The following is a 24,578-nucleotide window of genomic DNA, read 5'->3' on the forward strand; positions in this document are numbered from 1 at the left end:
GGCACACCCGACCATAGCGCAACCGCCAGCCGTTTGTACAACCCCTCAGCACTGTTTTGCCCAATTTCGCGTCATGGCATGGCATGGCAGGCCCGCCGCGGCCCGGCCGACTCATGAGGCCCGCCGCCCAAGTACGACCTTTTGAAATCACACGGGGAAATAAAGTCAACGCGTCGGTAATTATAATCATATGCCTTTAATGCTAGTCTCACTTTTAATGTGGTGTGCCTCAATTAACAACAGAGGTGTCTCTTGTGGCAAAGTACCTCTACAAAAGGAGAACGGCAATTGTGAAATGTCTTTCTTAGGCATGAAGGCGAAATGCTTTCCTAACAGCACTCTACAATTTTATAGATTATAGGATCAACCAGGTATTATTGAATTAATACCGCCTTTAGCACTGAAAACTCATCTGATGGCGTCTGTGCAATGGTGGGAAGGTAGTGGGATAGGTATTAAATTAATGGGTTGGGCTTGGGGCCAACAGTCCAGCCAAGTGAAACAAACACATGCATAGGTCGGCTAACAATCCAGCAATCACAATTCACTATTTCCTCAAATTTGGCATATAAACATAGGCCAGAAGCCTTTTCTCACACACCCTGCCTTCAGCTACTAGTTGCCCTAGCTATATAAAAATACATATAACATGGCATACTGTGCACTTGCTGTTGCTAGAGACAACATATTTATCTATGTATACTTCATTTAAACCAAAAGCAAAAATGCTAAGAAAGAAATCCCCTAAAGATGGAAGGAGAAATGAATAAGGTGGTCTTCCTAAAGCATGTATTCTAAAGAGATGCTTTAATTACGAAAATGCTTTCTGGACGTTAAGTTTGTATTGTGTGTAGTCAACTCCTGGGGTTATCAAAGTCCGTCCGGACCCCCTCTTCCGGGGCCCCCACCTATGCTCCCTGCACAGGGCCACCATGAGCCTAGAGCCGGCCCTGTTTACAGCGCCACTCATACCAGTGTACGGTGTCAGAGCACTTTACATCACACACACTACACAGAGACAATCATTTATACGTGTGTAAATACTGTATAGGAAATGTTACATAAGACAAAGGACAACAAGGTGTAGAAGCCACATGACAACCATACAAGTAGGCAGTAGAGGTTAATAGCTCACTGTTCTATGTTAGGATTTGAACTTATCAACTGCAAGTAACAAAAGGATCTCTCTGACAAAAGCAGTAACCTTCTAACCTAGTTAACATTATGTGCACTTTGTGATCTACATGGTACATGTTCTTTGCAGCAGGCACATTAACCCTCTGTGCTACCTTTCCAGGAGTCAACCCTTCCACTAGACAAAACTCTGATCTCTCTCTAGGAAGAACATTAATCACCGAAGTTATCATGACATTTTTTTTGTTCCTGAAAATTGCTGGAGGCCAGGAAGGAGGCAGCAAGTTTTTTAAAAACCATAAAATACTTGCAAACACTACTCACCCACCCGAAATAGGTACCCAGTGCGGTCACACCGTTCGCACCGCCCTAACCTGCTCAAGGTTCACGTGACCTCAGTGACAGAGTCACAGTGACTGGATCACTGTTGCCCTGGGGTGTGCTGCTTCGTAGGCCTGCCCGCAAGAATGGAGATGAACTTCAGTATGGATTGTGGTGGACAGGCCTTCAAGGTTAACCCACAATTGACGCCACTATGGTACACCTGCTTGTGCTAACACATCAGGCCTTCTAAGGTCTAGTGGGGCCTTCTAAGGTCTAGCATGGGAATATGCTCCCTCAGAGTAGAGTGATCTGGTGGGCTGGTCATGAAGGCTGAACCCGGTTCCCCAGTTCCAAATCCGACAGCTCTGACCATAGTGCCACATCCTCTACCCCACTGAACACCATACTGCCTCATTGAGAGAAACTTGCACTGCCTTCAGCTACAACCAAATTGTGCCCGCTATAAACACTTGGATGTGGTTCAATTGAAATGATGCACTTAATAAGAGTAATATGCTGCCTAAAAAAAGTAAAAGCAAACACTCATAAGGAATGCAAGATTAAGTAAAGCATGTGAAATGTAAGCAGAAACAACATGGTTACCATAACGATCTCTCACTCACTATTCAGAAATTAACGAGTGGTTGTACCTGAAAAGTTAAGGACATGACTACAGGGCCCTGAAGGGCCCCGTTTCAATGTCCATTGCTTATATCCTTACAAAACGTAAGCAATATGGTTTAAAAAGAACACATCCACAAACACAGAACCATGGTACACATTTTATTTTCCAATCCACTCATCAACCAGGTATGGCAATACATCCAGGAATGCTGAACTTCCCCACCTGGGGACAACAATGCTGTTCAAAGTAAGACGAGAAAACAAAAGTAGCGCTTCACTGCAAAGTCTGGAAAGTGAGGCTGGTGTTTTTGGATGTGAATAAAACCAATCTGGCCACTTTGCACCCACTCTGTCTTGATTTATTTAGTGATTTATTTATTTTTCATATTTAAAACCTTTTATTTCTCTCCATGCCGAGGCTGCACTTTGGAATAGAAAAATGTCAGAAAAAGGACATTTCCTGCAAGAGTGTTTTTCTTTTTTGGATCCATTTCACAGGGAAGCAACTAAATGAAAGAAGGAAAGAGAGGTTGTGAACTGTTTCTTCAAGTCACGGTTTTCAGTAACTGAGGAGCAAGACAGAAAGAGAGGGAATAATAGGAATAGGGGGGGGGGTCAGCTGCCAGCACAGAAAAGAAGAGGACATTGTCCGTGTCTTCTCTGGGCAGTAAGGAAGAGACTGAGTCCTTTTCCTTCTCTGCCCATCCCCGAACGTCCACAAAAGCAAACCGAGCCTTATCTGAATGCCTTGGCTATTTCTGCAGTCCTGGGGCACAGTTTTAAAAAGAGAAAGGAGGGGAAAGGAATCTTTTTAATAAAAGAAGTAGGGGCACACCGAGCCCTTCCGATCCCGCCCACTTTCACCACTGTTGGGAGGGCCTCTCAGAAAACCAATTCTGACAATATTTTCCCCATCAGCTCCTACCATGTAAAGCGCTGTGGACAGCAAAAGTCCACAAAAGACCCCAACTTGCTGGGCGAAATGAGACACAAAGTGTGTGTGCGTATTTTGCCTTGTTTTATCAGAAGATAGACCCTATTATGGGTCTGTCATTGATGTAAAAAAAAAAAAGGATCAACAGTTCATTATTTTCACCACAATTTTCCAGAAGTCACAGAGGTAGAAGGTGCTGCTTTGGACAAAAACACAGCCAGTCTGGTAGCACACTAGATGTGGCAGGTCGGATGTGGTACAGCCACTGCAGCTTCACATCGGCTGGCCACCAAAGGATTACATACATTTAAGATTAATGGGCTTGCTCCCGGACCATCCTGGAGGTGAATGGGCAATGCTACTCATACTTACTCACTTGAAAAATGTAAATCTGCAGTGCTGTCAAGCCAAACTCAGCCCCGGGTGTTCCACACCACCTGACACATGTTGACAATACCGTACACCACTGGCCCGCCTAATTCTAGCTTCAACTAATGTTTTACAATAGGGGTGAACATCGGCTTTTGATATCGTTAATTGAAAATAAAAGAATATCTTTGAAAAAAAGGAGATTATAGACGTGGCACAAGTTTGAAAAAAATAGGTCCACATTTCTAATTTTAACATTTTCAAGTCAAATCCATAATATGCCTACTATGCTGGTAGGTGTCAGAACGTTTTGAGCTTTAAAGAAACAAAAATTCGAACTGGCTGTGGAGTTCAAATGCAGAACTTGGTAGCCAGATTGCACAGGTTACTGGCTGTGCTTTCATATGTTCCTTTTGATATTTTTCACCAGTCTGATGTCTTACAGCAGAGCAAGGTTCCCGAAGATGTATTATAAGCAGGTCCAACCAGGATAACTTGCTCACTGTGCTCAAGGCCTAAACTGCCAAGGGGAGCACAGGGCGTAGTTCTCAACATTTGATCGCCTCCTCCCTTATCACTCACAGAAGCACAGCAGCCAATTGATCATTTATTTATCTAATTCTGAGAGTTTGTTAATTTCTAGGCAGTCCATTCCGCTTTGCCAAGCAAATCAGCCAACCTGGTTTAGTTAACGAGACATTGATTGATTTTACAAGAAGTGAGTCGTCCAGATGCTCAGGAGTAATCCTTGAAGCTAAGGAATGCCAGCAGGCACCTGAGGAGGAGCACACAGACAACGCCTTCAAGTACAACAACCCAAACCGGATGCTACGCCAGCGTGCCCACTCACGGCTCCTTCAGCTCAATGCAACACCGTCCTCAGACCGGATGCGACGCCCTTGTGCTCACTCACCAGGGACGGACTGGGAACCAAAACCAGGCCTGGCAAAGTGCTCGGCCGCCCCCCCCCCCCCCTTCCTCTCCCCAGCCTCCTCCCCCGGGGGGTTGTGGGTGCTGCCGAGCTCTTTGCCAGGGCCGGCTTTCGTCCGATTTTGTTACAGGGCCGATTTTGCAGCTATGCTGCAAAATCTGCCCTGTAACAAAAATGGCTCTCTGGTGCCCTAAACCAGCCCCCCCCACCCATGCGGGGCACCCGGGGATTGCCCAGTGCCCGCTACGGCCAGACCGGCCCTGTCATTCACGGCTCCTTCAGCTCAATGCAACACCGGATGAGACGCCTGCATGCTCACTCGCAGCTCCTTCAGCCCACAGACATCTTAAACCGGATGCTACGCCCACATGCTCACTCACGGCTCCTTAAACTCACAGCACCACCTCAAATCGGATGCAACTTTTGTGCGCTCTCAGATAACACTCCAGGCTGCAGCTGTCCACTAAATGTTCACATGAAGGACTTCAGCCAAGAAGTCATTCGTTGGATGCCTCCATGACACACCTGAGGATGGTCCAGAGAATAAATGTGTATAATCAATGCTCACAGACATTACTCGGGTTGTGAGTGTCTCTGGTTTCAAATAACGCTCTAGACTGCCGGTGTCTCATGGATGCTCACTGATAACATTCTGGGTTGGAGGATGTCTCCTCAATGCTCATGTGTGAACCTGTGGCTGGTGATTAAGCTACAGTGGTCTGGTGATGATCAACAATAACACGCCAGGCAAAAGGTGTCTTCCGGTCATCCACTTGCACCACTCCAAGTTGGAGGGCGACGCAACCACACTCACAAAGGAACTTCAGGCTCAAGGTGCCTTCCAGGTCCCCACTCTTCTGTTTGAGGAAGGGGTGCCATGATGTTCACAGATAATACTCCAGTCTAGCTGTTACTACTGGGTGGGTGCGCAGCCAAGATGCACCCAGGGCCGATGGTGAATTCTGTTCACAAACATCGATATAAGCTGAAGATGCCGCCTGACAAGTTAGTAAACACAGGAGGCTGCAGATGTCCCTGGAAGCACAGACTAACGTGTTGATGGCAGTTCACAGGCATCAGTAGCCAGTGTTCCACGATGGGCTTCTTAAATAGTAGATGAATTGTCTGAGGCTTGTAGGTTTTGGTGCCCCTGAATCCTTAGTGTTAAAAGCTGCGGCTCAGTGAGTTCCCCTTCGATTGTCAGATCACAACTGAGATTTGGAAAGAGTTGTGAATGATCAGCTCCACCACACATGGATCCAGAGAGACCTTGGCTGCTCACGGGAGCCCCTGATATAAAACTTTTCTGTGTACTGAGTGCTCACACCAGGGTCCACAAAGAAGATTCCAAGGTCGGTACACATTTCATCACTTGAACAGACGGTATTCTTTTGGAGTTTTGATCCAGGTGGGAAATGCTTGACACCGTAGCTCCTTCCAGGCCTTTTGATATGTGGTCGCCGCCTGCTTGTAATCCCAAAATGTTTCCAGATTTACAGTGCTGCAGAAAAAGACAAGAACAAATTAGTGTTACTTTAGGTTTCCTGAGCACTTGCTCATACAATGAGAAAATAATCTGGTTTGTAGGAACGCGCTTAAGAAATTCACAGGCCAGTGTTGTGTTTAGAAGACACCATCCACTGAACGTATCCATGAAGAGGATTGCTTCTTCACAGACAAAAGAATAAGCAAACATTGGAACCTCCCTTCAGACCCCAGACCCAGCCATATTAAACACAGTACATAAACAATTCATGCATCCTCTGCGTACTCTGTGTACTTTACTAGGCACAGTTTAGCATGTCTTCCAACTATACTGACCATTGATCAGAGGCTGCTGTCTGTTCTTGCCCAAATTAGTGGGACTTACAAGTACAGTGGCAAGATCCATGCCCCTGTCACAGACGAGTTCAGCCTGAGTGGGTGTTCTGACTAGGCCAGAACCCACTTCAGAACCCAAGGTTAACCCTACTAATCCCTTGTAAGTAAGTAATTTTTATTGTATAAAGTGAATTAAAACTGATACAAAGAATGGAGGTAAAAAGTGCATGATTCACGAGAATAGCAAAAACAAGTAATTAAAACAGATAAGGGAACGTTTGGTGAGAAAAGCTGTGGCATGAGTTACCAGGACCATTAAGCCTAATGATCTCAAGTCCTTTGATTGTTCATTAATACCTTGGGGGTTGCGCTACCACTTGCACTGGTTCTAGTTGCCTTATGGGCAGTGTTAGTAGCTTCCTTGGTGCTGGCCTCAGGACAATTGTCAACAAAAGTGTGCCTCCCAGACCATACATTTACATACATTTCTACTTTAGGAATCTACAGAGTCTTCTTATACCTGTCCATAAAGGGACTTTTTTCTTTTGTTATCTTTTCGAAATGAATATTGCTGCGCCGTGATTAATTTGCAATTTGTAAATTTATATTTTTTCCCATTCAAGTTATATACACATTTTTACATATACATAGACTATTTACAAATTACACCATGACAACAGAAGACAATAGGTATTCAACTGTATTTTGTGCAACGTGAGAAGCCTTAAGTTGCAGTAACCTATTTCTAATGATTAGTTTAACGAATGTTACATTTACAAAAACATCAAAATGACTGACATTACAGTGCTTCATTACTTCTATACAACACATATTTTCCAACTCCTCACACCTCAATTCCTTTGAGGATGAATCTTACATATCAAAAACAACCAATGTTATGGCCTAACTGGTGTCCTTAGGGAGATTTTTGTAGGGACTGCTCCAGTACCTGATGGACTCTGATCTGACCTCTCCCAAAGAATTGGGAAAGAAGGCAGACAAATGGGTCTGAACCAGGGATAAGCAGAAAAATAATGGTGGTGGTGGTGACCAGAAGAAGCAAGATTCTTCAAAGGCCCAAGAGAAGGCTGGGGAGAAGGGTAAAGACAAAAATGAGTCTTTCTTGAAAACGTATCATCAGCTGTCACATAGAACGTGGATACTCCATATTTAGATACATTCCGCTTCCACTATATATCAGCCCTGAAGAAAGTCGAGGCATAACATGTGACTCGATGGAACACATGTTGGCTGACAGTCTAAGTTATACTACTGCTGTTTCAACTGGATGTACAGAAACTTTCCCTCTGGTTTGAATTGATAAATTGGATTAAAGTGGACTAATAATATACAACCCTTTGATTGGACGTCTGACTATGGTATTGGTATTGGTATTGGTATTGGTATTGGTATTTGTAAAGCGCGACTGTCGCTCCGGAAGGAGCATCCTGGCGCTAACTGGAAAGTATACATGAGGTTGAAATTAGGCAGGATTAGATGGCGTCCAGCACATACTCGTCTGATAGACTGAAAATCCATGTTTTTAGTTGTTTCCTAAAGTGGATTTCCTTGGTCAGGGACCTCAGGTGCTGTGTATGTATGAGCATTGAGTGCTCAGAATCTTTGCTTATAAATAAATGTATGTTTGGACACTGTGGGTGTACGTCCAGAGTTCTGTCTAAATGTGTGCTATTGAAGTGTGGTGTGTGGCTGCTGTTGTTCATTGTGTTTACCACTGATATGCTTTTGCAGCATGTTAAACGTATCACAAGAGCTGAATGAGAACAGCTCTCTCATCATTCTCTGATTAAATAAGTGCTTTACAAGTAAGGAACTTGTTAGGACAGATAAATGCTAGTGTAATGGTAGGTAGTGAACACACTAACCCACAATACTCTGGTCACAAACCATCTGTTTTAAAGGAATCTTAGGCCATGCAATATGCTGATGGTTAGTTTGCACACAAGATTCATGTTGGACTATGATTAACAAGAGGAACAATATATGTAGGGTTCAGACACAGTTTAGGTTGGTTACGTAAAAGTAATTAAGTAACTCCTGGCAATTGATATAGTGGTATCCCAACACAATTATTATAGTGTAAGCCTTATTTAATAATACACAAATATTAACACCGTGGTCTAATACAATGAAACATCAAACTAATATAGGACGCTACAGAAGGATATGGGAAGTGTGCACAGTCGACCATTATGATACATTCAGTAGAATTGTGAAAATGATAAGCTTAAAAATAATACTGAAGTAGCCCACGTGCACAGAAACAAGCTTCTGATAAAAATTGTTTTTTAAGATTAGTCCTTTGTTTCTTTTAATATGATACACATCCTTGATCATTCTCCTTAGGATGTCATAAAAGATAAAAGGCTGAAATGAGTCGACTTTAATATGAGAGAGATCTACTGAAAAAACAGTTAAATAAGAGAAGGAGCGCTACAGCAAATAAGGGAAACTAAGCTAAATCCTACACTGCCAAGAAATTCAAGTCAAGGTGTGTTATTCAAGGACTCCTTGGAGTAGAAGAAAGAACAAGTTACTTACCCTCAGTAACACTGTTTCTAGAAGTGACTATCTAGCAGTAGATTCCTCATCTTTTGAATATTTCCCAGGAGTCCAACCGAGTCTGGAAACATATTAGCAATACGCATGCACGGCGGTAGGTGGCACTATGCGACATCGCACTGATGTCGTTTCACTCTGGAAATAATGTAAAGTGCCTATATAGGTGCCACTCCCGTGCATTGCCAACAGTTGCTTTCAAGACTGTCTGTGCCCCCAGACGCAGAGCCTCAGAAAGCAAATTGGTGTGACCAGTGTGCAGATTCCTAGATCTTATTATTGGATAGAGGCAACCACAGAATGGGGAGGACAGGAGGGCCCGTGAGGAATTTGCAGCTAGTGTCTCTACCACATAGAGTGTTACTAAAGGTAAGTCTGTGGATGAACTCAAACCAGAAAGTCCTACAGGAACAAGTGACAAAATGCCCCTTTCAGAAAACGGGACTATTGAGACAACAGTGTTTTGTGAATGTAAGGAAGGAAGCCCACGTCACCACCAGGCAGATGTCCAGGACAGGGACTCCACGAGTCAACGCAGAGGTAGCAGCTTTGGCCCTGGTAGAATGAGCATGTAATCCTTCCAGAGGCTGCCTTTTCGCCAATGCGTAGCAGATCTTAATGCAGAGCACAACCCAGCGAGAGATGTTCCTCTTCTGCACAGCCTTGCCCTTTTTTGCTCCAGAGAACCCCTTAAAGAGCTTTCTCAAGAGTATCAGGGGAAAGGCATATGGCATACAGGAATTTCGAGTTCCTCTCAAGGTGAAAAGCATCTCCAATCGAGAGACACCTTAGAAACTCCAACACGTAAAAGTGCTGACACTGAGCTTTCTCAGAAATGGCAAACAGATCGAGCCAAAGTTCTCAACATTTGTGGAAGAGACCTTCTGCCTCCTCCGAATGTAACTGCCACTCATGATCTCCTGGACGCCGATGGCTGAGCTCGTCCGCCCTGGCATTTAACAATCCTGCCAGGTGGTTCACCACCAGGAAAATTCCTTGGAGGCCCAGACATTCCAAAAAAGGTGAATGGCCTCCTGACACAGGGTTCATGATGCCACCCACTCTGTCTGTTGCAGTACCACATGACGGTGGTGTTCATGAGCACTTGCACCAGCCTCCCCTTGATGGGTGGAAGGAAGGCTTTCTACGCAAAGCGGATAGCCCTCAGCTCCAGAAGGCTGATATGGAGCCAGGACTCCACCAGACCAAAGGCCTCAGATCTCCATCTCTCCCAGATGGACACCCCAACCCAGAAGTGATGCATTGGTCACCACTGTTAGCCCTGGGTTTTGGAATGGAGAGAGGTCTGCAGCGGACCCAATCGCAGTCCAGAAACTATAGGGTGACCAGATTTTGAGAAGTAAAAATCAGGACAGGCTAGACATAAAAGTAGGACTAAAGCATTTAGCCTTACTTTTCTATTTTCTATTTAGGGGGTTTTGTAAAGCGCTTGGTGACGCACAGCGGCGTGTCCCCGTGCTGAGGAGCAGATACTTACTGGAACCTACAGAAGCGGAATACCTTACTGTACAAATAGTGCAGTTTTAAGCTTGGCTCTAAAGATTAGTTCTGATGGTTCTAGTCGCAATGCCATGGGTAGTTTGTTCCATCTAGAAGCTGCAAGGTACCTAAAGGATCTTCCGCCCATCCGTGCTCTAGACACCTTGGGGATTGCCAGGAGTCCTGAGCCGGAAGATCTCAGGGAGCGGGGCGGCTCATAAGACGTCAGCAGTCCTTTCAAAGGGAGAGGAGACCTCCCATTGATGATCCGATGGCACGTGCATAGTGCTTTGAATTCTACCCTGCTTCTGATCGGGAGCCAATGCAAAGACCGGAGGGCCGCTGAGGATGCGGCTCTTCTGGGTAGTCTAAGCACTAGTCGGGCAGCGGCATTCTGGAAGACCTGTAGGCGGCTCAAATTCTTCTCCAAGGTCCCTAAATAGAGAAGATTACCATAGTCCATCTTTGATGTAACTAGTGCGTGCACCAGGGTTTGACGGGCTCTCACAGGTAAAAACTTCAATGCCTTCCTGAGACTTTTGAGGGTCCCGACGCATGATCCGACCACCCGATTGATCTGGGGGCCAAAGGTCAGGTCAGTATCAAACCAGATGCCCAAGTTCTTTGCTTTCTGGCACGGGATGGGTGTTGGACCTAGGCAAGACGGCCACCATGCCGACGTCCATGCCGATTGGCATCCCCCCAAGACCAGCACCTCGGTCTTGCCTCTGTTGAGCTTGAGACAATTGGCGGACATCCAGGCAGCTAGATCTTACATGCAAGCTCTAAAGATGTCCGCCGAAAGACCGGGTGCACGCGACAGGGAGATGACCAACTGCGTGTCGTCGGCATAAGACACCATTCGGAGGCCGTGACTCTCTACTAAGGTGGCAATCGGGGCAACATAAAGATTAAAAAGTGTTGGACTCAGGGACGAGCCCTGCGGCACTCCCTGGTCCAAAGAGATTCGCTCAGAGTAATGGTCACCTTGCCTCACTTGGAAGCCTCGGCCTGCAAGAAATGAATAAATCCATTTCAGCGCTGCCCCTCTCACCCCACCTTTGTTCAGACACTGTAGCAAGATGGAGTGTGTGTGGCCTGTCCCAATTTTTGCTTGGGGGATGGAGGAAGGAGTGGATGTGTGTCTCTGTGTGTGTGTGTCTCCTCCTTAAGTAGATATACAATATCCTTAAGTGATTTTACTGTTTCTTTCAGGCAGTGCAGGGGGAATTGCCTACATGCTCCAGGAAGAGGGGAGACAGAGTGAGGAGGAGGGCAGAGGGTCTCAAGGTAGTGGTCCTGTTATAGCTAATGTTATGCAAATCCCTACCCTCCTTGCCTATGCTACGAGCATGCAGCCTACCTACTTCCCCCTGTGCTGCCTGAAAAATTACTTAATGATGATATACCTTTCAGTTATCCTTTGCATGCTTACTTGACCTTTGTACCCAAAACCAGGACATTTATTTAAAATTAGGAAAAGTGTTGGGACACCCCTCAGAAAACGGGACTGTCCGGGTGAATCCGGGACGTCTAATCACCCTAAGTAACTGGTCAGAGAGGTCCCCTTAATGTTGGGCACACTAAGACTTCCAATCTCACCGCAGAGACTGCATATGTGAGCTGGCGTGCTTGACCAGGAGGATGTTGGAGGCCATCAGTCCCACCAGCCTCAAAGACGCCCTCACTGAAATCCAGGATAAAGGCTGAAAGATCGGGATCACAACCTGAATGTCCTGGATTCTCTTAAAGCATGAAACTGAGCCGTTCCTAGAATTGCTCCGAAGAAGGGGAGCTTCTAAGGAGTCAGGTATGACTTTGGCATGCCTATCGTGAACCCCAAAGATGACAGAAGTTCTGCTGTAATCTGGAACAGGTTGGCAACTGCCCCGAGCGAGCCCACCTTCAACAGCCAGTCATCGAGGTAGTGGAAGACTGGCACCCCTGACCTCCGAAGATGTGCTGCCACAACAGCCATCACATTTGTGAACAACCAAGGGGCACTGGTGAAACAAAAGAGACACACAGCAAAGTGAAAATGCTTCTATGCCACCACAAACCATATATAGCAGCAATGCGCCTACAGGACAGATCTATGGAGTCCTGCAGGTCCAACAACACTATTCAGTCTCCAGGGTTGAGAGCTGGCAAGACCGAGGCCATTGTGAGCAGGAGGCATTGAGAGGGTGCAGGCTAAAATTGGACTAAGGCCTGTGTCCTTCTTTGGCAAGAAAGTGGCAGGAATAACAACTACTTCCTAATTCTGATGCAGGCAACCTCTCACAAGCCCAGTTGGCCAAAAGGACTTGTACTTTCTGCCACAAAACAGAAAGATGGTTCTCCGTCAATCTCTGGGTGGATGGTGGAAGGTACGGTGGTGCAAAAAGGAAAGGTAGAGCACAATTTACAGGAAAACCTGCCAGATAGTATGTTCTGCCATCTTGGGAATAATCATCGGATCTTGACTCCTACCGGATGGCCGTGCTCCACTAAGGCCACAATAAAGGGGCTTGGCAGGAGGGGCTGCAGTTGATTGGACTGTCCGTTAACCTTGACTGCGGGGTGGTAGGCACCACAGCCACTACCACAAAAATGCTGGGTGTCGTGCTGGGGTTGTAATGGCAGATGGTATGGGGTACTTCTGACAAAGCCATAAAAGGAATGGCAAGGCTGATGCAGCTGGCGAGGTAGAACGGTTTGAAAAAAAATTGAAATAGAAGGGTACTGACATGAGATGGAATTGGTTACTTTCTCAATATATTAAATTATGTATGCCATGTATCGCTTCTAAGAATACTATTATAACACTACGTATCTGAAAAGGAAGCATACTGACTTTGAAGTGGAGTGCTCCTCAGCAAGCTGAAAGATTGTTCACTGACACTCTCTTAGCTTAAGAAGGCCTGGATTAGGATATCAGATAATAAAGGGCAACCATGGGTAAGATCAGCCGCGGTCCGTGCAGGTAACAGCGATGGGGGAGTGGGGGAGTGGGGCGGTAGGGCCGGGTAAGGGGGGGATTTTGAGGGACGATGCAGAGGGAAAATTGAATAAATAATTAATTTACCCTCTGCATCGTCCCTCGAAAACCTCCCTTACCCAGCCCCACTGCTGTTACCTACACAGACTGAGACATAGTAAGATTGGTGGTGGAGCCCCTATCCTCTTGCCCCAACCTGGGCTTGAGCGCACGTTTGGGGACAAGTGGTAGGACACATAGTGCAGACCTCTTCATGTTTTACTCAAGGATTTCAAGGTGAGGCACTGCAAGGAGAGAGTGTCTGATTGAGTGTGCAAGAGAGAGAGTGCAATGCAAAGCAGTACAGTGGGTCTTTGGGGGAGGAAAAGACCCCTGCCCATCCGGTTAAAGGATTTCCCGATCCTGGATGCCGCGGGAGAGGGATTGAGTAAGGGAAAGGGAGAGGTATTGAGGGAGTGAGCAGGAGAGTGACAGACCACTGCTACGTCATGCCTTGTATATTGCCCCAGCAGTCTACAGCAATATGGAGCACTTTTCAAAGGGGCTGTCGTAAAGGTGAAAGGAAAACCAACAGTTCGATGTTCATAAAAAGGACCTACTCTCTACAACAAATAAAACATGTAAATTTCAGAAAGCCTGCTCACAAGCAACAATATGTACGGAATAAACATGTTGTATTTAAAAGACATTTCATAAATAGCAACTGATAAAACCAAACAAGTGTATGAATGAATCAATACCCTCATCTTTAAGAAATCTACAGTTATATCCATTAAAAAAAATTATTTGCAGTGAAACTTAAACAAAACTAAGCATTTCGCTACATCTGCTACTTCTTAAGAGTAAATCTACCTAACAGTTTTCGAAATGTTTATCAAGTCAGCAGAAATGGCTTAAATGTCCTTCCCCACGTAAATACATTTCAGCATGCCTGTATTCGCACGTGTTGTCAGACTAAAATCAGACCTATTAGATTTTGCCAAATTTCCAATTGTGTATGAGGGCCTCTGACACAGCCATTACAATCAGAAGAGATAAGAAAACGCATAAAATGATATCAAAATAGTACATTATCCTGGTTAGAATCTGCAGCCTTCCCAGATAAAGATACATTCCATGTGTAATATTAGCTATTTAATCTAGACTATTTGTGTACAATCCTACACAAAGTTTCCTTCCTACATTATTTGTGAATAGAATAGAATTGCTATCAATCACAACCACATAGCAATATGAAGCATCACAGAACTTGGTCCGGTTTCAGCCCTGCCCAACAGAACATACAACAATGGTCTTTTATGGATATTCATGAATGTAAATCTTGATAACTCGGATCAGGGCGGGAGAGTTTTTATGGTCCACATCTTGGTCAGCACTAGTCGAACAACTGTGTTGTCTGATCCTTTCTTCTGCACCAAGCAGGCGCTCTCCACAGTCCCCATTAGTGGTGAGTGGGTGCCCTGGGTGGGACCAGTTTTACAGCAGACAAATGATGGACGAATGCTGATAATGGTTGATAGCAAACTAGAGTAGCCAGGCAAAAAACACAATGTAGATATCTGGCACAAATTCAGTATAGCAATATAAACACAAGAAAAAGAAAATGATATAACCAATAATTATGATAACATATGAAATTTAATAACAATGATAAAAATTGATATAATTATATTCAATCATGTAGAAAAACTACATAAAAAGACAATAAAAAAGAGAGTACAGTGTTCAATTTATGGTATTCTCTAATATTCAAGGGAAAGTTAAAAACTTTGATGGATCCCAAAGCTGATTGTCGGAGCTGATGCCTGTCTGTCAACGCGTTTCGACACAAACAGTGTGTCTTCATCAGGACAATGTCAGCATATTTCTTTGAAAGGTCGAGATAACAGAATTATTTGGTCTTTCAAATTCATTCAGTTCGATGATATCAGTAATTACTTCTCCTGCTCTATTCCGAGATTCACTGGTTCAAGATGTACAATAAGCGATAGTTTTGTTACCTTGCTGTCTTTAAGTTTTCGCAAGGGCGATTATCCTATGTTTGATAGTGTGAAACTTCATCAACGTTGGGCACTCATCTTTTAGAAAAACATTCTTATGGATTAAAAACTTGCTAATTGCCAAATGGGTCCAACATTCAACGCACCGATTGCGTGACAGGAAGCAAACAGTCTTAGTCGTGAGTATACTACTCTGGAAACGTGCCCGATAATAGTTTTCCTGCTTGTTCACGCTACGGTGTTCTAATCGATAGCGGAGACCAAAGAACTGTGTCACGGTCGACAGCGTCCAATTCAAGTTTAAAGGCACTGAATCAGAGTTAGAACCCGGCGTGGTCAATGGCGGCAAGTAAGTTGGTTGCGAAAAAAGAAGAATGCTGATAATGCAAACATTCTGCCCCAGTCAAAAAATCTGGGTTAAATCCATTGTTCTTTTGCCCACTACGCCACCCCAGTTTGGACCCAGCAAGCCACTATAGAAGCTGGGCCCCAGGGGATGAGGTCCCCAGGCCAAAATCAACCCGGTTTAGGTGCTGCGTGGCCCCCCTCTACTTATTTAATTATCTTAAAAAGCCTGGCCCCGGGAGATGGGTCACCGGGGACGACATCGTCCCCCCTCCATTTAAGTTTTATACAAAGCTTTTTTAAAATGTCCGGGCCGCAGGGGTTGGGCTCTCCGGGGCTGAAATCGGTCAGGGGAGGGGGCCACACAGCCCCCTCCCCCATTTCAATAAGTTCTGGCCCCAGGGGATGGCGTACCCAGGGACGAATTTGGCCCGGGGAAAGGGGGCCATGTGCCCCCTACCCTAATAAATAAAACAACCAAAGAGGTCACCGGAGGCCCGCCCCCTTTTACCACCACCCTGAAAACACACCTCGTGACGCACAACTGGTTGGGAGATGAAATCCCCAAGGCTGCAGAGGATCCTTGGGGACCAATAAGCCCTCCTGTTACCTCCAGCAAGTCCCAAACAGCGAGATTGCTGAGAGAACTTGGGAGACCACTCTTCCTTTCTCCACCACTCTGCAAAAGTCATTTGAAATTTCCTCAGTGATGTCACTGATCATGTCATGAGTGATGTAATATGGGAGTTCATATGCAGGGCATTGTGGGGGCGTAAGTTATAGTTAGCTCAGGTAACTATACAAGCTGTATTTCTCTAGTTTTGTATTAGTGAAATCTGAGCCTAACTATAGCGTCCCTGTAACCTTTGTTATATATATATATATATATGCACACACACACATACATACATATGCACAAGAAAGAAGTGACTCAAACAGATGGACTCACCAAAGAATAAAAATATATTTCCACTACAAAGTTTCTGCCCCCGCATGCCTCATGTAGAATGTTGTAGTGGAAATATATTTTTGTTCTTTGGTGAGTATACCTGTTTGAGTCACTTCTTTCTTGGATATTTTATTTCTTTGTGACTCATTGCATCCTTTGGGATCCAGATTTTTGCCCTGGCTGGCGGTTGTTTTCTTGTGAATATAATATACATACATATATATATATATATATACATACATATATATATATATATATATATACATACATATATATATATATACATATATATATATATATATATATATATATATACATATATATATATAATATATATATATATATATAATATATATATATATATATAATATATATATATTTTTTTTCAAGGATTGTTGATGTGGAATTGAGAATAGTCATTTTATATTTGCCTATATATAATTACCTATACAACAGTTTGATCCTCCTCAATAATATGTCTATCATACTTTTGCAGCAATGGTATTATGCTCGATATTCCGGCACACCAAATTCACACAAGCATCATCAAACTACTCACTTTGCAGTGTGCACTGTGCATAATATCGCTCACTATGCTTTTAAATGCTATACGAAAAAAAAGTGCAGCCCAGACTAATCATTTACTTTGTAAATACCTTTGGAGGTGGAAGTGCCCAGATGCACAATCCATAAAAGCACTGCAGTGCCCGTAAGGGAGTGGAAGCAGCCTTATCTGAAGATACAACCAACTGTGTATTGAAGTGACCGCGGCAAAGGGCACTTACCAGCTGTGAGACACTCCTAGTTTATTAGTTGCAAGTTCAGCAAGAAATAAATACCTCATAATGGAAGAAGATTAGATACCAAGAGTGGGCGGGACCAGGCTGCACAAATAACCGCAGTGTAAAGAGGGACAGGTGCAAAGGACAACCTGAGAATGTGGCTTTCAGGATCCTTATCATGTTCTCATTAAAACTGTTTACAGAGCTGGGTATTAAAATCAGCTTGAAAAGGATGTAGAACCAATTAATAAGGTATACTCAAAAGGAGATTGCGTTGCCATGGCTAACCATTATAAAATATGTTTTACCCTGGAACCACTAAGGCGGAGTTGCCATGTTAGCCTCGGATGACCCTTGGCAGGACAGGTCATGCACAGCATTGTTAACCTACTTCAAAGAACTCAAAATCTTGAGATGTTGTCTAACACTGGTATCAGAATAAGGGGCTCTTAACATAATTCCATGGATGGTTTGACCTTCTTTCTGTAGGTCATAATTCTTGTAACTTAACCCTGGAGGTTAACTTCCAAAGGAGCAGAGTCAACCTGGCCGTTCTCTTTTTGGGCTGAGAGGAGCTCAGCACCACACCCTCTCCAAAAACTGGGACAGGAAATTGACCCCATTGAAACATGCAACCACCTGTTCGGTAAGCAGGGCGCTCTAACTGCTGCTCAAATCTGTCAGAATGGACTGTTTGAATATTTAGTTATTGGATTTTCCACAACTGGCAAACAAAATATGTTTCAAAATAATTACGAGATAAAAGAATGCACTTCAAACAAGGGTCAAGATGAGATGAACGCGCCCAACTTACCAGGCTGTAGATAGACTCAGAAACAAATAGAATCGGTCAAAAACCTTCCTCTTGTTCTTACTAGAGTAAGTCTCGTCTTTAAAGTGTCTAATTTCGATATTTGATTCACCTATCTTTACAAAACCTACACCCTTCCACTTATGAAACACGAATCTCTTAGTTGCTTTTGTTGCCTTTTGAAGCCAGAGCTTGGTAGTGGTAATTATACATTAAGGAAGAGTCGACATTAAAAAGGAACACTTTGTTCCTGCACTTCCGCTTATTACAATTAAACTCTTCCTCTCCATTACTAACTTCCAATAACGTAATGTTTTCAGACAGTCCATCAACATATTGTGTGTTTAGTTTGTACTGTTGGTCCCCCCCCGGTGGTCACCCCTACACTTAAATATGGGGACTGGGACTCTTTCAAGTCAATTATCCCACACTTGCACACTCCCAATTGATGCATTTGATTAGAGTTAGGGTGGGTTTGGATGTTGTGTGAGTTATGGATTGTGGGCCTAACCAACTTGCATATTTGAGTGGTTTTTAGTTTTAACTTGGCAGGCGTGGTGGTTGGGTAGGGCTGCGGCCTAAAATTATCAAAGGCGATTGTGGGGTCATACATTTTAATTAACCAAAGGTTGTGACAAAACTGCTTTCATTGTCTCGTCATTTGGGCAGTCGGCCTTCCACAATCCAACTTCATTAAGTTTCATTTAAGCCCCGCTACACCCTCCCAGATCTAGGCCTCACCCAGATCTAGGCCTCAAAGGTGGCTTGTCCCCAGGCAGGAGAAGGAATCCTGCAATATAGAAACGGATTTGACCCCTTCAGTTGCATGGACATAAATGACTGACTGGATATTGATGCAGGATTATCTTTGACCAGGTTCTCTTCCAAGCAGGGATATTGGGGTATCTTTTATTGAGGACCTGAATTTGCAGGAGATGCTATCTTGGAGTATTGCAGGATTGGGTAATAAAAGAAACAACACCTTATGGCTTGATTTCATTTGAACATTTTCGCGTTTTGTGTTTTCAGGAAAATTGGGCAGTGTCCAAGTCTTTCTTTTTGGAAGATTTTAGTTTTTATTCCTCACCAGCAACCCCAGTTTTGTCAGGTAGAGTTAAGGGTGGATACCCGGTCTCTGAATCTCCGAGCGGTCTTGTTAATTTTCCCCAACTCACTTAAATTATTGGTACTCAATCTTTATAATCCCAATACCACTTTGAGCCCTCCGGAAGGTTGAAACAACTTCTAGAGCATATCAGAGATGAGTCAGTTGCCTTTATTTCACTGGTCCTTACAAGAGATTTTAATTTTCATATGTGTAGAAAACCCAGTTGTATGATGGCAACAGGGTGGGATAATGAGTGATCAAGATATTTGCATATGGAACAAATGCCACAAGGTGACTTTCTGAATTTGCTTTTATGCGAATATAACTATTGTTTTTTTCTGGCTACATTCCGACCTAGGATCCTATTGTGAAAACAGCCTGACATTTGTTGGGAAAGGGGCGTCCAATATGATTATATTTCTGTTCTCCACTCTCCACGTTAATGAATTCCAATAAGGTAATTTGTAGAGGACACAGTGCTCCTAACTCTTTTGCTTCATTGGGACATGCTTAAAGGAGGTCTCCTGAGTCACTGCAGCATCTGCAGAAAGTTACCCCAACAAATAAAAGGTGCAGGTTTAAATGGGATAAAATAATCGTCTCCAAACTGCTCGCTAACTCGAATCCACATTTTGAGGTTTGTCTCCCTGAGGAGAAGACGAACACTGCAGCAGTGGCCACTTTTAATATTTGCAAAAAGATCAGGGAGAAGTAAGCACATCCGTACCTGTCTAACTGGCATGTAGGTGGTTCAACAACATTTGTTCTAGGGTGCATACAAAGCTATTGAAGGCCTTGAGGAGTAATCCCAGGGAAAAGAGTATGGTTGTGGCCTGTTAACGGAAATATAAAGACTGAATAAAGAAGAGGAAAAAACAACTAAGAGAGGAAGGATGGGAACTGTTATTGAAGGCAAGTACTCATAGACCTAGCGCTATATTTTGGGAGTCAATCATTCAATTTTCACAGGGGATAACGGAAACACTATGTGTTCGCATATTCCCAACAATACTTGATTAATTACTTTAAAGGAATTTACTATTCACATGTTAAATGCAATCAGGGGACCCCGTTGACCACTATTTGTAGTACTTCCAATATTTCCTTCACAAAAGAAGAAAACGCCATTACACTTTTAACCAAGAATAAAGCACCAGGCCCAGATGGGGTTCTAGGTGAGGTTTTTAAATTGGAATCTAGTTTCTGGGCAACAGTAATTACTCAAAAACTGCAGCAAGAGTTGGGATTGTGAAGTCCTCGTCTCAGTATATAGTGGTCCCAATTTCTTTTAAGAAAGAGGACACAAAATCATCCCGCTGTAATAAGCCAAACTCCCTGATTCATTTGACTATCAAGATTCTTAGACACATGATTCTAGCCACACTTACTGGTGGGCAGAGAATATTCATATCATTTCAGACTCCCAGTACGGTTTTAAGTCGGGTCCGGGTACCATCAATCAATGTTTCAACTTCTATTTTATGATAAATAAATATATGGTGGATAAGCATGGAAGTCGTCTTATGGTTTTCATGGACCTTACGTCCACCATTGACAAGGTTAACAGGGAGAAATTAAGACCTATGTGGATTTCCATTGGGCTTGAGAAGGACATAGGCCCAGATGTACAAAGCTTCCCATGTGCATTTCTTAAATAGCGAATCCGTAGGAATCACTATTTAAGAAATGCAAAAGGATATGTACTAAATTTGCGTTTCCCTATTAGCGATTCCTACTAAGTAGGAATCGCTATTAGGGAATCGCAAATAGGAAATGCCATTGCATTCTATGGGTAAAATAGTAAATGGCTTCCACTTCCTAAATTGCGATTTCCTAATAGGAAATCACAATTTAAGAAATGGAAAGCCAAGGGTGCCTCTGGGCATAAGGCCCCCCAAATGTCCTAGTTTATTTTTTTATTTTAGGAGTTTTATATAGCGCTAGCTGGACCCGAGGGTATCAGAGCGCTTTACAGCATATATAGTTAAGTGCAGTTATGCAGTACAGATATTATGATAGTCTATGGAGGATCGAGCCGCGTATAGCTCAGATACGAGAGCGGGCGAGCATGAAGCGGGTAGGGTGTCGCTCCTTCTGAACGAGCGTCTAATCAGATTCTAAGCTTAACCCGGTCGGGAGACCGAGAGGTTTTCTGGGTCCACGTCAAAGTCTACCGTCAGGAGAATACAGAAAGATGGAGAACCGTGAGTGGAGCATCCTTGGATCTTATCGTTTCGCTCAAGAGCGGTCTAGGAAGAGGACTTTGAGCAGGTTCTCGAATTTAGGGAATGAGGGGATCGTTCTGATGTGGGGGGGATGGAATTCCAGATTTTTGGGGCGTTACCAGCAAAATATTTGGCTGCAGTGTTTTGCTTGTGAGTTTTCAGAGGGATGAGCAATAGAGTGTTGGAGCTCCTGAGGTTCCTGGACTGGCTGGCTCTTTTGAGTTTAGCAGCTAAGTATTCCGGTTTGCCTGTGTGTAGGGCTTCATGCGTGAGGCAAGCTGTTCTAAAGCTAGCTTGAAGTTCAATTGGAAGCCATTTAAGTTCCCTGAGTGCAGGAGAGATGTGGTCGAATTTCTTAGTTCCTGTGACCATTCTTGCTGCAACATTGAAGGTTGTTTTTATGGGTGCTAGGTGAGATTTTGCTGTTCCGGTTAGGGCTGCGATCCCATAGTCGATTCTGGAGAGCACCAGTGCTTGCGTGGCTTGTTGGAGATCTTTAGGAGGAAGGAAGGGTTTTATTTTGTATAGTACTTTCAGGTTGAGAAAAGCACTTTTGACGGATCTCGTAATGTGTTTTTTCAAGTTCAGTTTCGGGTCTAGGGTAAAACCTAGAAATTTTACCGAGTCCGCTGGGGTGAGGGTACCATTGAGGGCATCGATGGCTTTCAGCCATTCTTCAATTTGGGGGGTTTCGTCTCTGTTGGAGATGAGGAGTACTTCCGTTTTCTCTTGATTGAGTTTCAGGTGGTTGATTGTGAGTCAGTGTTGCACCTCCTTGAGCGTGGTATTTAATCTTCGGATGTCGTCGATGGAGGTGGTTTCCAGATAGAGTTGCGTATCGTCAGCATATAGGTGGAAAGGGATGTTAGAGTTCCTGAGCAGTATGGTAAGGGGTTCCATGTAGATGTTGAAAAGCTGGGGGGAGAGCATTGACCCTTGGGGGACACCTCTATTGACTGGTTGGAGGTCGGACTCAAAGTTTTTTTTTTTTAATTCTTTGTGAGAGGTTGTGAAGAAAATAGGAGAACCAGTGGAGGACTGTCTCTTCAAGACCAGTTCTTTCTTGGAGGACCTTGAGAAGCAGAGAGTGATCGACTGTATCGAACGCAGCCGATAAGTCTAGGAGGATGAGAAGGCAGGATTAATCTGAATCCAGTGACTTGTGAAGATCGCCTAGGGCAGTGATGATTGCCGTTTCGGTGCTGCAGCCTTTTCTGAAGCCAGATTGATGGGGATCTAGGAGATTGATGTTGTCCAGGTGATGAGTCAGCTGAGGGAGTACACATCTTTCCAGGATTTTGGACAAAGGGGTAAGTTCGATACAGGTCTAAAGTTGTTCATATCCTCTGTGTTTAGACCTGGTTTTTCAGTAGTAGCGTGACTTGGCCTACTTTGAGGCAATATGGTACAATTTCAGAGCTCAGAGAGCTGTTAATGATCTTGCATGATATTGGGGCTAGGGTGAGCTTCAGGTCTTTGGCCAAATGCGAGGGCAGCTGGTCTTGAGCATGGGATGACGGATTAGCCGTGGAGATTAGATTGACTATCTCCGCTTCCTGAATAGGGATGAAGGAGGACCATTGTTTTGGAGGGTTCACGGAGGCACCATCCTTAGTTTCGTACGCCTTGCTCTCGGTGGCGGGGGAGAGATTCGCGCCAAGCGAGAGGTCGATCTTGTCATTGAAAAAGACGGCGAAGTTGTCGCATTGTTCTTCGGATGCCAGTATTGAAGAAGTCGTAGGCTTGGATGTTTGATTCATGATGATATTGAAGTGTTCTTTGGGACGGTTTTTTGCGGTGTTTAGCGCAGAACAGAAGCAAGCTGACTTTTTATTCTTAATGTGCTTTTTGTAATTCCTGCGGGCTTCATTAAGTTGGTCACGATGGAGGGTGGAGGGATTGTTCCTCCAGATTCTTTCTGAGGCTCTGAGCTGCCTTCTTTCTTCATTGATGTCAGTTGAGAACCATGATCTGGAAGGGATGGTCTTGTTTTTTTTTAATTTCAGGGGGGGAAGGTAGTCCAGGGTGAGCGTCAGATTGACGTTGTAGAGAGAGTTCAGTAGTAGAGAGGTGATCAGTCGCGCTGGGGAGGAGCAAGCTAATTCTTTCTTCTAGGTCAGAACAAGGGATCTGAGCTGTGTTCCTGACCCATTTGGGGGGTCCTGATTGTGGTGTTGAGTTTGGACCATTTGGTTGATGTGGAAGAGAATGATGTGGTGGTCTGACCAGTTTAGGGAATGATGTGGTCAATGGAGATTGCGTTGTTTTCGGAAATGATTGCGTCCAGGGTTGCTCCTCTATGGTGAGTTTCTTCTGAGCAATGTTGGGTCAGATTATTTTCCAGCAGGAGGCTATTTAAGGATTGAATGAGCGGGTTTTGAGTTTCTTTCCAACTGAGATTGAGGTCGCCAAGAATTATGTTGTTGGAGTTGCTGAGTGCGCAGTGGGCAATCAGGTCAGAAAGGTGTTCCCCGAATTCATTGGAGTTGCCTGGAGGGTGGTATAGGAGATGACAGAGTAATGGCCTTTTAGCGCATGTTGACTGAGAGGCATTCAAAGGAGCTATACACGCAAGAGGTAATTTCCGTGATGAAGATGTTACTCTTGTGAATAATTGCTATGCCCTCGCCATTATGAACTTGTCTATCTTTGTTGATCAAAGTGAATCCGGGAGGTATCAACATGTCCATAATAGGGTAAGAGAGATTGTTTAGCCAGGTCTCCGTGATGAAAGCTATGTCTAAGTCATGGGAGAGGATGGCTTCTGCTAGTTCTGATGCATGCTTATGGGCCGATCTACGGGTTATGAGTATGCATTTAATGGGCGGGCCTTCTTCGTTCTTGATCTTGGAAGGTTGGGCTCTGGGTAGGGAGGGTAGGTACGTTGGGGCCTCTTGGCGGTGGATGGTCCCTTCCGACTCCCGTAATTACTTGGATCTTAGCTTTGGGGGAGGGGTTCCAAGGGGGGTCATAGGTTGAGACGGGAAGTGCCGCTTCCTGGGGGGAAAGTATGGATTTGGCGGAGGAGTTCCCCAGGGGGACATAGGATGAGGCCAGAAGTGTCGCTTCCTAAGGGGAAAGTGTGGGTTTTGCTCTTCTGGGTCTCTCAGAGCGGATCTCGTTCCTCGAATTGTTGGTCGAGAATCGAGAACTGAGGGGGG

General features: G+C 44.3%; 1 long non-coding RNA gene across 1 annotated transcript in view; it reads right to left on the reverse strand.

Moving 5' to 3' along the window:
* Window positions 1-2,228: 2,228 nt before the first annotated feature.
* The window catches only part of LOC147677817 (uncharacterized), a 40,634-nt gene continuing 18,284 nt past the window's right edge, over window positions 2,229-24,578 (reverse strand). Inside the window, exon 2 of the long non-coding RNA XR_015302454.1 lies at window positions 2,229-5,817. This is a non-coding gene — a long non-coding RNA (uncharacterized LOC147677817). The remainder of the gene's footprint in view (window positions 5,818-24,578) is intronic.

This window comes from Lissotriton vulgaris, chromosome 12, assembly GCF_964263255.1.
Source record: "Lissotriton vulgaris chromosome 12, aLisVul1.2, whole genome shotgun sequence".
NCBI lineage: Eukaryota > Metazoa > Chordata > Amphibia > Caudata > Salamandridae > Lissotriton > Lissotriton vulgaris.